Below are 14,451 nucleotides of genomic sequence, written 5' to 3'. Positions count from 1 at the left end.
CAAGGTGGCAGTTGCATGCTGTATCCACTACATCATACTTCAAAGCCATAAGAGAGGTAGGAATTCTGGGGTATTTAACCAACCAGAACTCCAATCCTCTCCCAGGCAATGAGATAGTGTGGGACCTCTAATGCTCTTTCATCGGTCCCTTTTATATGGGAAAACTCAGTGCCAAATGCTTAATGCACAGACTACCCTATTCCAGTAGCTGAAGTTTTTAACTTTTTAGACACTCAACCCACCAGGAGACTCGAACACTGGCCAACAAGGTGGCAGTTACATGCAGTATCCACTACACCATACATCAAAGCCATAAGAGAGGTAGGAATTCTGGGGTATTTAACCAACCAGAACTCCAATCCTCTCCCAGGCAATGAGATAGTGTGGGACCTCTAATGCTCTTTCATCGGTTCCTGTCATATGGGAAAACTCAGTGCCAAATGCTTAATGCACAGACTACCCTATTCCAGTAGCTGAAGTTTATAACTTTTTAGACACTCATCCCACCAGGAAACTCGAACACTGGCCAACAAGGTGGCAGTTGCATGCTGTATCCACTACACCATACTTCAAAGCCATAAGAGAGGTAGGAATTCTGGGGTATTTAACCAGCCAGAACTCCAATCCTCTCCCAGGCAATGAGATAGTGTGGGACCTCTAATGCTCTTTCATCGGTTCCTGTCATATGGGAAAACTCAGTGCCAAATGCTTAATGCACAGACTACCCTATTCCAGTAGCTGAAGTTTATAACTTTTTAGACACTCAACCCACCAGGAGACTCGAACACTGGCCAACAAGGTGGCAGTTGCATGCTGTATCCACTACACCATACTTCAAAGCCATAAGAGAGGTAGGAATTCTGGGGTATTTAACCAACCAGAACTCCAATCCTTTCCCAGGCAATGAGATAGTGTGGGACCTCTAATGCTCTTTCATTGGTTCCTGTTATATGGGAAAACTCAGTGTCAAATGCTTAATGCACAGACTATCCTATTCCAGTAGCTGAAGTTTATAACTTTTTAGACACTCAATCCACCAGGAGACTCGAACACTGGCCAACAAGGTGGCAGTTGCATGCTGTATCCACTACATCATACTTCAAAGCCATAAGAGAGGTAGGAATTCTGGGGTATTTAACCAACCAGAACTCCAATCCTCTCCCAGGCAATGAGATAGTGTGGGACCTCTAATGCTCTTGCATCGGTTCCTGTTATATGGGAAAACTCAGTGCCAAATGCTTAATGCACAGACTACCCTATTCCAGTAGCTGAAGTTTTTAACTTTTTAGACACTCAACCCACCAGGAGACTCGAACACTGGCCAACAAGGTGGCAGTTACATGCTGTATCCACTACACCATACTTCAAAGCCATAAGAGAGGTAGGAATTCTGGGGTATTTAACCAACTAGAACTCCAATCCTCTCCCAGGCAATGAGATAGTGTGGGACCTCTAATGCTCTTTCATCGGTTCCTGTTATATGGGAAAACTCAGTGCCAAATGCTTTATGCACAGACTACCCTATTCCAGTAGCTGAAGTTTATAACTTTTTAGACACTCAACCCACCAGGAGACTCGAACACTGGCCAACAAGGTGGCAGTTGCATGCTGTATACACTACACCATACTTCAAAGTCATAAGAGAGGTAGGAATTCTGGGGTACTTAACCAACCAGAACTCCAATCCTCTCCCAGGCAATGAGATAGTGTGGGACCTCTAATGCTCTTTCATCGGTTCCTGTTATATGGGAAAACTCAGTGCCAAATGCTTAATGCACAGACTACCTTATTCCAGTAGCTGAAGTTTATAACATTTTAGACACTCAACCCACCAGGAGACTCGAACACTGGCCAACAAGGTGGCAGTTACATGCAGTATCCACTACACCATACTTCAAAGCTATAAGAGAGGTAGGAATTCTGGGGTATTTAACCAACCAGAACTCCAATCCTCTCCCAGGCAATGAGATAGTGTGGGACCTCTAATGCTCTTTTATCGGTTCCTGTTATATGGGAAAACTCAGTGCCAAATGCTTAATGCACAGACTACCCTATTCCAGTAGCTGAAGTTTATAACTTTTTAGACACTCATCCCACCAGGAGACTCGAACACTGGCCAACAAGGTGGCAGTTGCATGCTGTATCCACTACACCATACTTCAAAGCCATAAGAGAGGTAGGAATTCTGGGGTATTTAACCAACCAGAACTCCAATCCTTTCCCAGGCAATGAGATAGTGTGGGACCTCTAATGCTCTTTCATTGGTTCCTGTTATATGGGAAAACTCAGTGTCAAATGCTTAATGCACAGACTACCCTATTCCAGTAGCTGAAGTTTATAACTTTTTAGACACTCAATCCACCAGGAGACTCGAACACTGGCCAACAAGGTGGCAGTTGCATGCTGTATCCACTACATCATACTTCAAAGCCATAAGAGAGGTAGGAATTCTGGGGTATTTAACCAACCAGAACTCCAATCCTCTCCCAGGCAATGAGATAGTGTGGGACCTCTAATGCTCTTTCATCGGTTCCTGTTATATGGGAAAACTCAGTGCCAAATGCTTAATGCACAGACTACCCTATTCCAGTAGCTGAAGTTTTTAACTTTTTAGACACTCAACCCACCAGGAGACTCGAACACTGGCCAACAAGGTGGCAGTTACATGCAGTATCCACTACACCATACATCAAAGCCATAAGAGAGGTAGGAATTCTGGGGTATTTAACCAACCAGAACTCCAATCCTCTCCCAGGCAATGAGATAGTGTGGGACCTCTAATGCTCTTTCATCGGTTCCTGTCATATGGGAAAACTCAGTGCCAAATGCTTAATGCACAGACTACCCTATTCCAGTAGCTGAAGTTTATAACTTTTTAGACACTCATCCCACCAGGAAACTCGAACACTGGCCAACAAGGTGGCAGTTGCATGCTGTATCCACTACACCATACTTCAAAGCCATAAGAGAGGTAGGAATTCTGGGGTATTTAACCAACCAGAACTCCAATCCTCTCCCAGGCAATGAGATAGTGTGGGACCTCTAATGCTCTTTCATCGGTTCCTGTCATATGGGAAAACTCAGTGCCAAATGCTTAATGCACAGACTACCCTATTCCAGTAGCTGAAGTTTATAACTTTTTAGACACTCAACCCACCAGGAGACTCGAACACTGGCCAACAAGGTGGCAGTTGCATGCTGTATCCACTACACCATACTTCAAAGCCATAAGAAAGGTAGGAATTCTGGGGTATTTAACCAACCAGAACTCCAATCCTCTCCCAGGCAATGAGATAGTGTGGGACCTCTAATGCTCTTTCATCGGTTCCTGTTATATGGGAAAACTCAGTGCCAAATGCTTAATGCACAGACTACCCTATTCCAGTAGCTGAAGTTTATAACTTTTTAGACACTCATCCCACCAGGAGACTCGAACACTGGCCAACAAGGTGGCAGTTGCATGCTGTATCCACTACACCATACTTCAAAGCCATAAGAGAGGTAGGAATTCTGGGGTATTTAACCAACCAGAACTCCAATCCTTTCCCAGGCAATGAGATAGTGTGGGACCTCTAATGCTCTTTCATTGGTTCCTGTTATATGGGAAAACTCAGTGTCAAATGCTTAATGCACAGACTACCCTATTCCAGTAGCTGAAGTTTATAACTTTTTAGACACTCAATCCACCAGGAGACTCGAACACTGGCCAACAAGGTGGCAGTTGCATGCTGTATCCACTACATCATACTTCAAAGCCATAAGAGAGGTAGGAATTCTTGGGTATTTAACCAACCAGAACTCCAATCCTCTCCCAGGCAATGAGATAGTGTGGGACCTCTAATGCTCTTTCATCGGTTCCTGTTATATGGGAAAACTCAGTGCCAAATGCTTAATGCACAGACTACCCTATTCCAGTAGCTGAAGTTTTTAACTTTTTAGACACTCAACCCACCAGGAGACTCGAACACTGGCCAACAAGGTGGCAGTTACATGCTGTATCCACTACACCATACTTCAAAGCCATAAGAGAGGTAGGAATTCTGGGATATTTAACCAACTAGAACTCCAATCCTCTCCCAGGCAATGAGATAGTGTGGGACCTCTAATGCTCTTTCATCGGTTCCTGTTATATGGGAAAACTCAGTGCCAAATGCTTAATGCACAGACTACCCTATTCCAGTAGCTGAAGTTTATAACTTTTTAGACACTCAACCCACCAGGAGACTCGAACACTGGCCAACAAGGTGGCAGTTGCATGCTGTATACACTACACCATACTTCAAAGTCATAAGAGAGGTAGGAATTCTGGGGTACTTAACCAACCAGAACTCCAATCCTCTCCCAGGCAATGAGATAGTGTGGGACCTCTAATGCTCTTTCATCGGTTCCTGTTATATGGGAAAACTCAGTGCCAAATGCTTAATGCACAGACTACCTTATTCCAGTAGCTGAAGTTTATAACTTTTTAGACACTCAACCCACCAGGAGACTCGAACACTGGCCAACAAGGTGGCAGTTACATGCAGTATCCACTACACCATACTTCAAAGCCATAAGAGAGGTAGGAATTCTGGGGTATTTAACCAACCAGAACTCCAATCCTCTCCCAGGCAATGAGATAGTGTGGGACCTCTAATGCTCTTTTATCGGTTCCTGTTATATGGGAAAACTCAGTGCCAAATGCTTAATGCACAGACTACCCTATTCCAGTAGCTGAAGTTTATAACTTTTTAGACACTCATCCCACCAGGAGACTCGAACACTGGCCAACAAGGTGGCAGTTGCATGTTGTATCCACTACACCATACTTCAAAGCCATAAGAGAGGTAGGAATTCTGGGGTATTTAACCAACCAGAACTCCAATCCTCTCCCAGGCAATGAGATAGTGTGGGACCTCTAATGCTCTTTCATCGGTTCCTGTCATATGGGAAAACTCAGTGCCAAATGCTTAATGCACAGACTACCCTATTCCAGTAGCTGAAGTTTATAACTTTTTAGACACTCAACCCACCAGGAGACTCGAACACTGGCCAACAAGGTGGCAGTTGCATGCTGTATCCACTACACCATACTTCAAAGCCATAAGAAAGGTAGGAATTCTGGGGTATTTAACCAACCAGAACTCCAATCCTCTCCCAGGCAATGAGATAGTGTGGGACCTCTAATGCTCTTTCATCAGTTCCTGTTATATGGGAAAACTCAGTGCCAAATGCTTAATGCACAGACTACCCTATTCCAGTAGCTGAAGTTTATAACTTTTTAGACACTCATCCCACCAGGAGACTCGAACACTGTCCAACAAGGTGGCAGTTGCATGCTGTATCCACTACACCATACTTCAAAGCCATAAGAGAGGTAGGAATTCTGGGGTATTTAACCAACCAGAACTCCAATCCTTTCCCAGGCAATGAGATAGTGTGGGACCTCTAATGCTCTTTCATTGGTTCCTGTTATATGGGAAAACTCAGTGTCAAATGCTTAATGCACAGACTACCCTATTCCAGTAGCTGAAGTTTATAACTTTTTAGACACTCAATCCACCAGGAGACTCGAACACTGGCCAACAAGATGGCAGTTGCATGCTGTATCCACTACATCATACTTCAAAGCCATAAGAGAGGTAGGAATTCTGGGGTATTTAACCAACCAGAACTCCAATCCTCTCCCAGGCAATGAGATAGTGTGGGACCTCTAATGCTCTTTCATCGGTTCCTGTTATATGGGAAAACTCAGTGCCAAATGCTTAATGCACAGACTACCCTATTCCAGTAGCTGAAGTTTTTAACTTTTTAGACACTCAACCCACCAGGAGACTCGAACACTGGCCAACAAGGTGGCAGTTACATGCTGTATCCACTACACCATACTTCAAAGCCATAAGAGAGGTAGGAATTCTGGGGTATTTAACCAACCATAACTCCAGTCCTCTCCCAGGCAATGAGATAGTGTGGGACCTCTAATGCTCTTTCATCGGTTCCTGTTATATGGGAAAACTCAGTGCCTAATGCTTAATGCACAGACTACCCTATTCCAGTAGCTGAAGTTTATAACTTTTTAGACACTCAACCCACCAGGAGACTCGAACACTGGCCAACAAGGTGGCAGTTGCATGCTGTATCCACTACACCATACTTCAAAGCCATAAGAGAGGTAGGAATTCTGGGGTATTTAACCAACCAGAACTCCAGATCCTCTCCCAGGCAATGAGATAGTGTGGGACCTCTAATGCTCTTTCATCGGTTCCTGTTATATGGGAAAACTCAGTGCCAAATGCTTAATGCACAGACTACCCTATTCCAGTAGCTGAAGTTTATAACTTTGTAGACACTCAACCCAACAGGAGACTCGAACACTGGCCAACAAGGTGGCAGTTGCATGCTGTATACACTACACCATACTTCAAAGCCATAAGAGAGGTAGGAATTCTGGGGTATTTAACCAACCAGAACTCCAATCCTCTCCCAGGCAATGAGATAGTGTGGGATCTCTAATGCTCTTTCATTGGTTCCTGTTATATGGGAAAACTCAGTGCCAAATGTATAATGCACAGACTAACTTATTCCAGTAGCTGAAGTTTATAACTTTTTAGACACTCAACCCACCAGGAGACTCGACCACTGGCCAACAAGGTGGCAGTTGCATGCTGTATCCACTACACCATACTTCAAAGCCATAAGAGAGGTAGGAATTCTGGGGTATTTAACCAACCAGAACTCCAATCCTCTCCCAGGCAATGAGATAGTGTGGGACCTCTAATGCTCTTTCATCGGTTCCTGTTATATGGGAAAACTCAGTGCCAAATGCTTAATGCACAGAATACCCTATTCCAGTAGCTGAAGTTTATAACTTTTTAGACACTCAACCCACCAGGAGACTCGAACACTGGCCAGCAAGGTGGCAGTTGCACGCTGTATCCACTACACTTTACTTCAAAGCCATAAGAGAGGTAAGAATTCTGGGGTATTTAACCAACGAGAACTCCAATCCTCTCCCAGGCAATGAGATAGTGTGGGACCTCCAATGTTCTTTCATCGGTTCCTGTTATATGGGAAAAATCAGTGCCAAATGCTTAATGCACAGACTACCCTATTCCAGTAGCTTAAGTTTATAACTTTTTAGACACTCAACCCACCAGGAGACTCGAACACTGGCCAACAAGGTGGCAGTTGCATGCTGTATACACTACACCATACTTCAAAGCCATAAGAGAGGTAGGAATTCTGGGGTATTTAACCAACCAGAACTCCAATTCTCTCCCAGGCAATGAGATAGTGTGGGACCTCTAATGCTCTTTCACCGGTTCCTGTTATATGGGAAAACTCAGTGCCAAATGCTTAATGCACAGACTACCTTATTCCAGTTGCTGAAGTTTATAACTTTTTAGACACTCAACCCACCAGGAGACTCGAACACTGGCCAACAAGGTCGCAGTTGCATGCTGTATCCACTACAAAATACTTCAAAGCCATAAGAGAGGTAGGAATTCTGGGGTATTTAACCAACTAGAACTCCAATCCTCTCCCAGGCGATGAGATAGTGTGGGACCTCTAATGCTCTTTCATCGGTTCCTGTTATATGGGAAAACTCTGTGACAAATGCTTAATGCACAGACTACCCTATTCCAGTAACTGAAGTTTATAACTTTTTAGACACTCAACCCACCAGGAGACTCGAACACTGGCCAACAAGGTCGCAGTTGCATGCTGAATCCACTACAAAATATTTCAAAGCCATAAGAGAGGTAGGAATTCTGGGGTATTTAACCAACCAGAACTCCAATCCTCTCCCAGGCAATGAGATAGTGTGGGACCTCTAATGCTCTTTCATCGGTTCCTGTTATATGGGAAAACTCAGTGCCAAATGCTGAATGCACAGACTACCCTATTCCAGTAGCTGAAGTTTATAACTTTTTAGACACTCATCCCACCAAGAGACTCGAACACTGGCCAACAAGGTGGCAGTTGCTTGCTGTATCCACTACACCATACTTCAAAGCCATAAGAGAGGTAGGAATTCTGGGGTATTTAACCAACCAGAACTCCAATCCTCTCCCAGGCAATGAGATAGTGTGGGACCTCTAATGCCCTTTCATCGGTTCCTGTTATATGGGAAAACTCAGTGCCTAATGCTTAATGCACAGACTACCCTATTCCAGGAGCTGAAGTTTATAACTTTTTAGACACTCAACCCACCAGGAGACTCGAACACTGGCCAACAAGGTGGCAGTTGCATGCTGTATCCACTACACCATACTTCAAAGCCATAAGAGAGGTAGGAATTCTGGGGTATTTAACCAACCAGAACTCCGATCCTCTCGCAGGCAATGAGATAGTGTGGGACCTCTAATGCTCTTTCATCGGTTCCTGTTATATGGGAAAACTCAGTGCCAAATGCTTAATGCACAGACTACCCTATTCCAGTAGCTGAAGTTTATAACTTTGTAGACACTCAACCCAACAGGAGACTCGAACACTGGCTAACAAGGTGGCAGTTGCATGCTGTATACACTACACCATACTTCAAAGCCATAAGAGAGGTAGGAATTCTGGGGTATTTAACCAACCAGAACTCCAATCCTCTCCCAGGCAATGAGATAGTGTGGGATCTCTAATGCTCTTTCATTGGTTCCTGTTATATGGGAAAACTCAGTGCCAAATGTTTAATGCACAGACTACCTTATTCCAGTAGCTGAAGTTTATAACTTTTTAGACACTCAACCCACCAGGAGACTCGAACACTGGCCAACAAGGTGGCAGTTGCATGCTGTATCCACTACACCATACTTCAAAGCCATAAGAGAGGTAGGAATTCTGGGGTATTTAACCAACCATAACTCCAGTCCTCTCCCAGGCAATGAGATAGTGTGGGACCTCTAATGCTCTTTCATCGGTTCCTGTTATATGGGAAAACTCAGTGCCTAATGCTTAATGCACAGACTACCCTATTCCAGGAGCTGAAGTTTATAACTTTTTAGACACTCAACCCACCAGGAGACTCGAACACTGGCCAACAAGGTGGCAGTTGCATGCTGTATCCACTACACCATACTTCAAAGCCATAAGAGAGGTAGGAATTCTGGGGTATTTAACCAACCAGAACTCCGATCCTCTCCCAGGCAATGAGATAGTGTGGGACCTCTAATGCTCTTTCATCGGTTCCTGTTATATGGGAAAACTCAGTGCCAAATGCTTAATGCACAGACTACCCTATTCCAGTAGCTGAAGTTTATAACTTTGTAGACACTCAACCCAACAGGAGACTCGAACACTGGCCAACAAGGTGGCAGTTGCATGCTGTATACACTACACCATACTTCAAAGCCATAAGAGAGGTAGGAATTCTGGGGTATTTAACCAACCAGAACTCCAATCCTCTCCCAGGCAATGAGATAGTGTGGGATCTCTAATGCTCTTTCATTGGTTCCTGTTATATGGGAAAACTCAGTGCCAAATGTATAATGCACAGACTAACTTATTCCAGTAGCTGAAGTTTATAACTTTTTAGACACTCAACCCACCAGGAGACTCGACCACTGGCCAACAAGGTGGCAGTTGCATGCTGTATCCACTACACCATACTTCAAAGCCATAAGAGAGGTAGGAATTCTGGGGTATTTAACCAACCAGAACTCCAATCCTCTCCCAGGCAATGAGATAGTGTGGGACCTCTAATGCTCTTTCATCGGTTCCTGTTATATGGGAAAACTCAGTGCCAAATGCTTAATGCACAGAATACCCTATTCCAGTAGCTGAAGTTTATAACTTTTTAGACACTCAACCCACCAGGAGACTCGAACACTGGCCAGCAAGGTGGCAGTTGCACGCTGTATCCACTACACTTTACTTCAAAGCCATAAGAGAGGTAAGAATTCTGGGGTATTTAACCAACGAGAACTCCAATCCTCTCCCAGGCAATGAGATAGTGTGGGACCTCCAATGCTCTTTCATCGGTTCCTGTTATATGGGAAAAATCAGTGCCAAATGCTTAATGCACAGACTACCCTATTCCAGTAGCTTAAGTTTATAACTTTTTAGACACTCAACCCACCAGGAGACTCGAACACTGGCCAACAAGGTGGCAGTTGCATGCTGTATACACTACACCATACTTCAAAGCCATAAGAGAGGTAGGAATTCTGGGGTATTTAACCAACCAGAACTCCAATCCTCTCCCAGGCAATGAGATAGTGTGGGACCTCTAATGCTCTTTCACCGGTTCCTGTTATATGGGAAAACTCAGTGCCAAATGCTTAATGCACAGACTACCTTATTCCAGTTGCTGAAGTTTATAACTTTTTAGACACTCAACCCACCAGGAGACTCGAACACTGGCCAACAAGGTCGCAGTTGCATGCTGTATCCACTACAAAATACTTCAAAGCCATAAGAGAGGTAGGAATTCTGGGGTATTTAACCAACTAGAACTCCAATCCTCTCCCAGGCGATGAGATAGTGTGGGACCTCTAATGCTCTTTCATCGGTTCCTGTTATATGGGAAAACTCTGTGACAAATGCTTAATGCACAGACTACCCTATTCCAGTAACTGAAGTTTATAACTTTTTAGACACTCAACCCACCAGGAGACTCGAACACTGGCCAACAAGGTCGCAGTTGCATGCTGAATCCACTACAAAATATTTCAAAGCCATAAGAGAGGTAGGAATTCTGGGGTATTTAACCAACCAGAACTCCAATCCTCTCCCAGGCAATGAGATAGTGTGGGACCTCTAATGCTCTTTCATCGGTTCCTGTTATATGGGAAAACTCAGTGCCAAATGCTGAATGCACAGACTACCCTATTCCAGTAGCTGAAGTTTATAACTTTTTAGACACTCATCCCACCAAGAGACTCGAACACTGGCCAACAAGGTGGCAGTTGCTTGCTGTATCCACTACACCATACTTCAAAGCCATAAGAGAGGTAGGAATTCTGGGGTATTTAACCAACCAGAACTCCAATCCTCTCCCAGGCAATGAGATAGTGTGGGACCTCTAATGCCCTTTCATCGGTTCCTGTTATATGGGAAAACTCAGTGCCTAATGCTTAATGCACAGACTACCCTATTCCAGGAGCTGAAGTTTATAACTTTTTAGACACTCAACCCACCAGGAGACTCGAACACTGGCCAACAAGGTGGCAGTTGCATGCTGTATCCACTACACCATACTTCAAAGCCATAAGAGAGGTAGGAATTCTGGGGTATTTAACCAACCAGAACTCCGATCCTCTCGCAGGCAATGAGATAGTGTGGGACCTCTAATGCTCTTTCATCGGTTCCTGTTATATGGGAAAACTCAGTGCCAAATGCTTAATGCACAGACTACCCTATTCCAGTAGCTGAAGTTTATAACTTTGTAGACACTCAACCCAACAGGAGACTCGAACACTGGCTAACAAGGTGGCAGTTGCATGCTGTATACACTACACCATACTTCAAAGCCATAAGAGAGGTAGGAATTCTGGGGTATTTAACCAACCAGAACTCCAATCCTCTCCCAGGCAATGAGATAGTGTGGGATCTCTAATGCTCTTTCATTGGTTCCTGTTATATGGGAAAACTCAGTGCCAAATGTTTAATGCACAGACTACCTTATTCCAGTAGCTGAAGTTTATAACTTTTTAGACACTCAACCCACCAGGAGACTCGAACACTGGCCAACAAGGTGGCAGTTGCATGCTGTATCCACTACACCATACTTCAAAGCCATAAGAGAGGTAGGAATTCTGGGGTATTTAACCAACCATAACTCCAGTCCTCTCCCAGGCAATGAGATAGTTTTAATGCACAGACTACCTTATTCCAGTAGCTGAAGTTATAACTTTTTAGACACTCAACCCACCAGGAGACTCGAACACTGGCCAACAAGGTGGCAGTTGCATGCTGTATCCACTACACCATACTTCAAAGCCATAAGAGAGGTAGGAATTCTGGGGTATTTAACCAACCATAACTCCAGTCCTCTCCCAGGCAATGAGATAGTGTGGGACCTCTAATGCTCTTTCATCGGTTCCTGTTATATGGGAAAACTCAGTGCCTAATGCTTAATGCACAGACTACCCTATTCCAGGAGCTGAAGTTTATAACTTTTTAGACACTCAACCCACCAGGAGACTCGAACACTGGCCAACAAGGTGGCAGTTGCATGCTGTATCCACTACACCATACTTCAAAGCCATAAGAGAGGTAGGAATTCTGGGGTATTTAACCAACCAGAACTCCGATCCTCTCCCAGGCAATGAGATAGTGTGGGACCTCTAATGCTCTTTCATCGGTTCCTGTTATATGGGAAAACTCAGTGCCAAATGCTTAATGCACAGACTACCCTATTCCAGTAGCTGAAGTTTATAACTTTGTAGACACTCAACCCAACAGGAGACTCGAACACTGGCCAACAAGGTGGCAGTTGCATGCTGTATACACTACACCATACTTCAAAGCCATAAGAGAGGTAGGAATTCTGGGGTATTTAACCAACCAGAACTCCAATCCTCTCCCAGGCAATGAGATAGTGTGGGATCTCTAATGCTCTTTCATTGGTTCCTGTTATATGGGAAAACTCAGTGCCAAATGTATAATGCACAGACTAACTTATTCCAGTAGCTGAAGTTTATAACTTTTTAGACACTCAACCCACCAGGAGACTCGACCACTGGCCAACAAGGTGGCAGTTGCATGCTGTATCCACTACACCATACTTCAAAGCCATAAGAGAGGTAGGAATTCTGGGGTATTTAACCAACCAGAACTCCAATCCTCTCCCAGGCAATGAGATAGTGTGGGACCTCTAATGCTCTTTCATCGGTTCCTGTTATATGGGAAAACTCAGTGCCAAATGCTTAATGCACAGAATACCCTATTCCAGTAGCTGAAGTTTATAACTTTTTAGACACTCAACCCACCAGGAGACTCGAACACTGGCCAGCAAGGTGGCAGTTGCACGCTGTATCCACTACACTTTACTTCAAAGCCATAAGAGAGGTAAGAATTCTGGGGTATTTAACCAACGAGAACTCCAATCCTCTCCCAGGCAATGAGATAGTGTGGGACCTCCAATGCTCTTTCATCGGTTCCTGTTATATGGGAAAAATCAGTGCCAAATGCTTAATGCACAGACTACCCTATTCCAGTAGCTTAAGTTTATAACTTTTTAGACACTCAACCCACCAGGAGACTCGAACACTGGCCAACAAGGTGGCAGTTGCATGCTGTATACACTACACCATACTTCAAAGCCATAAGAGAGGTAGGAATTCTGGGGTATTTAACCAACCAGAACTCCAATCCTCTCCCAGGCAATGAGATAGTGTGGGACCTCTAATGCTCTTTCACCGGTTCCTGTTATATGGGAAAACTCAGTGCCAAATGCTTAATGCACAGACTACCTTATTCCAGTTGCTGAAGTTTATAACTTTTTAGACACTCAACCCACCAGGAGACTCGAACACTGGCCAACAAGGTCGCAGTTGCATGCTGTATCCACTACAAAATACTTCAAAGCCATAAGAGAGGTAGGAATTCTGGGGTATTTAACCAACTAGAACTCCAATCCTCTCCCAGGCGATGAGATAGTGTGGGACCTCTAATGCTCTTTCATCGGTTCCTGTTATATGGGAAAACTCTGTGACAAATGCTTAATGCACAGACTACCCTATTCCAGTAACTGAAGTTTATAACTTTTTAGACACTCAACCCACCAGGAGACTCGAACACTGGCCAACAAGGTCGCAGTTGCATGCTGAATCCACTACAAAATATTTCAAAGCCATAAGAGAGGTAGGAATTCTGGGGTATTTAACCAACCAGAACTCCAATCCTCTCCCAGGCAATGAGATAGTGTGGGACCTCTAATGCTCTTTCATCGGTTCCTGTTATATGGGAAAACTCAGTGCCAAATGCTGAATGCACAGACTACCCTATTCCAGTAGCTGAAGTTTATAACTTTTTAGACACTCATCCCACCAAGAGACTCGAACACTGGCCAACAAGGTGGCAGTTGCTTGCTGTATCCACTACACCATACTTCAAAGCCATAAGAGAGGTAGGAATTCTGGGGTATTTAACCAACCAGAACTCCAATCCTCTCCCAGGCAATGAGATAGTGTGGGACCTCTAATGCCCTTTCATCGGTTCCTGTTATATGGGAAAACTCAGTGCCTAATGCTTAATGCACAGACTACCCTATTCCAGGAGCTGAAGTTTATAACTTTTTAGACACTCAACCCACCAGGAGACTCGAACACTGGCCAACAAGGTGGCAGTTGCATGCTGTATCCACTACACCATACTTCAAAGCCATAAGAGAGGTAGGAATTCTGGGGTATTTAACCAACCAGAACTCCGATCCTCTCGCAGGCAATGAGATAGTGTGGGACCTCTAATGCTCTTTCATCGGTTCCTGTTATATGGGAAAACTCAGTGCCAAATGCTTAATGCACAGACTACCCTATT

Source organism: Procambarus clarkii, chromosome 21 (genome assembly GCF_040958095.1).
Source record: "Procambarus clarkii isolate CNS0578487 chromosome 21, FALCON_Pclarkii_2.0, whole genome shotgun sequence".
Taxonomy (NCBI): Eukaryota; Metazoa; Arthropoda; class Malacostraca; order Decapoda; family Cambaridae; genus Procambarus; species Procambarus clarkii.
Note: the sequence above shows the minus strand (reverse complement) of the source record.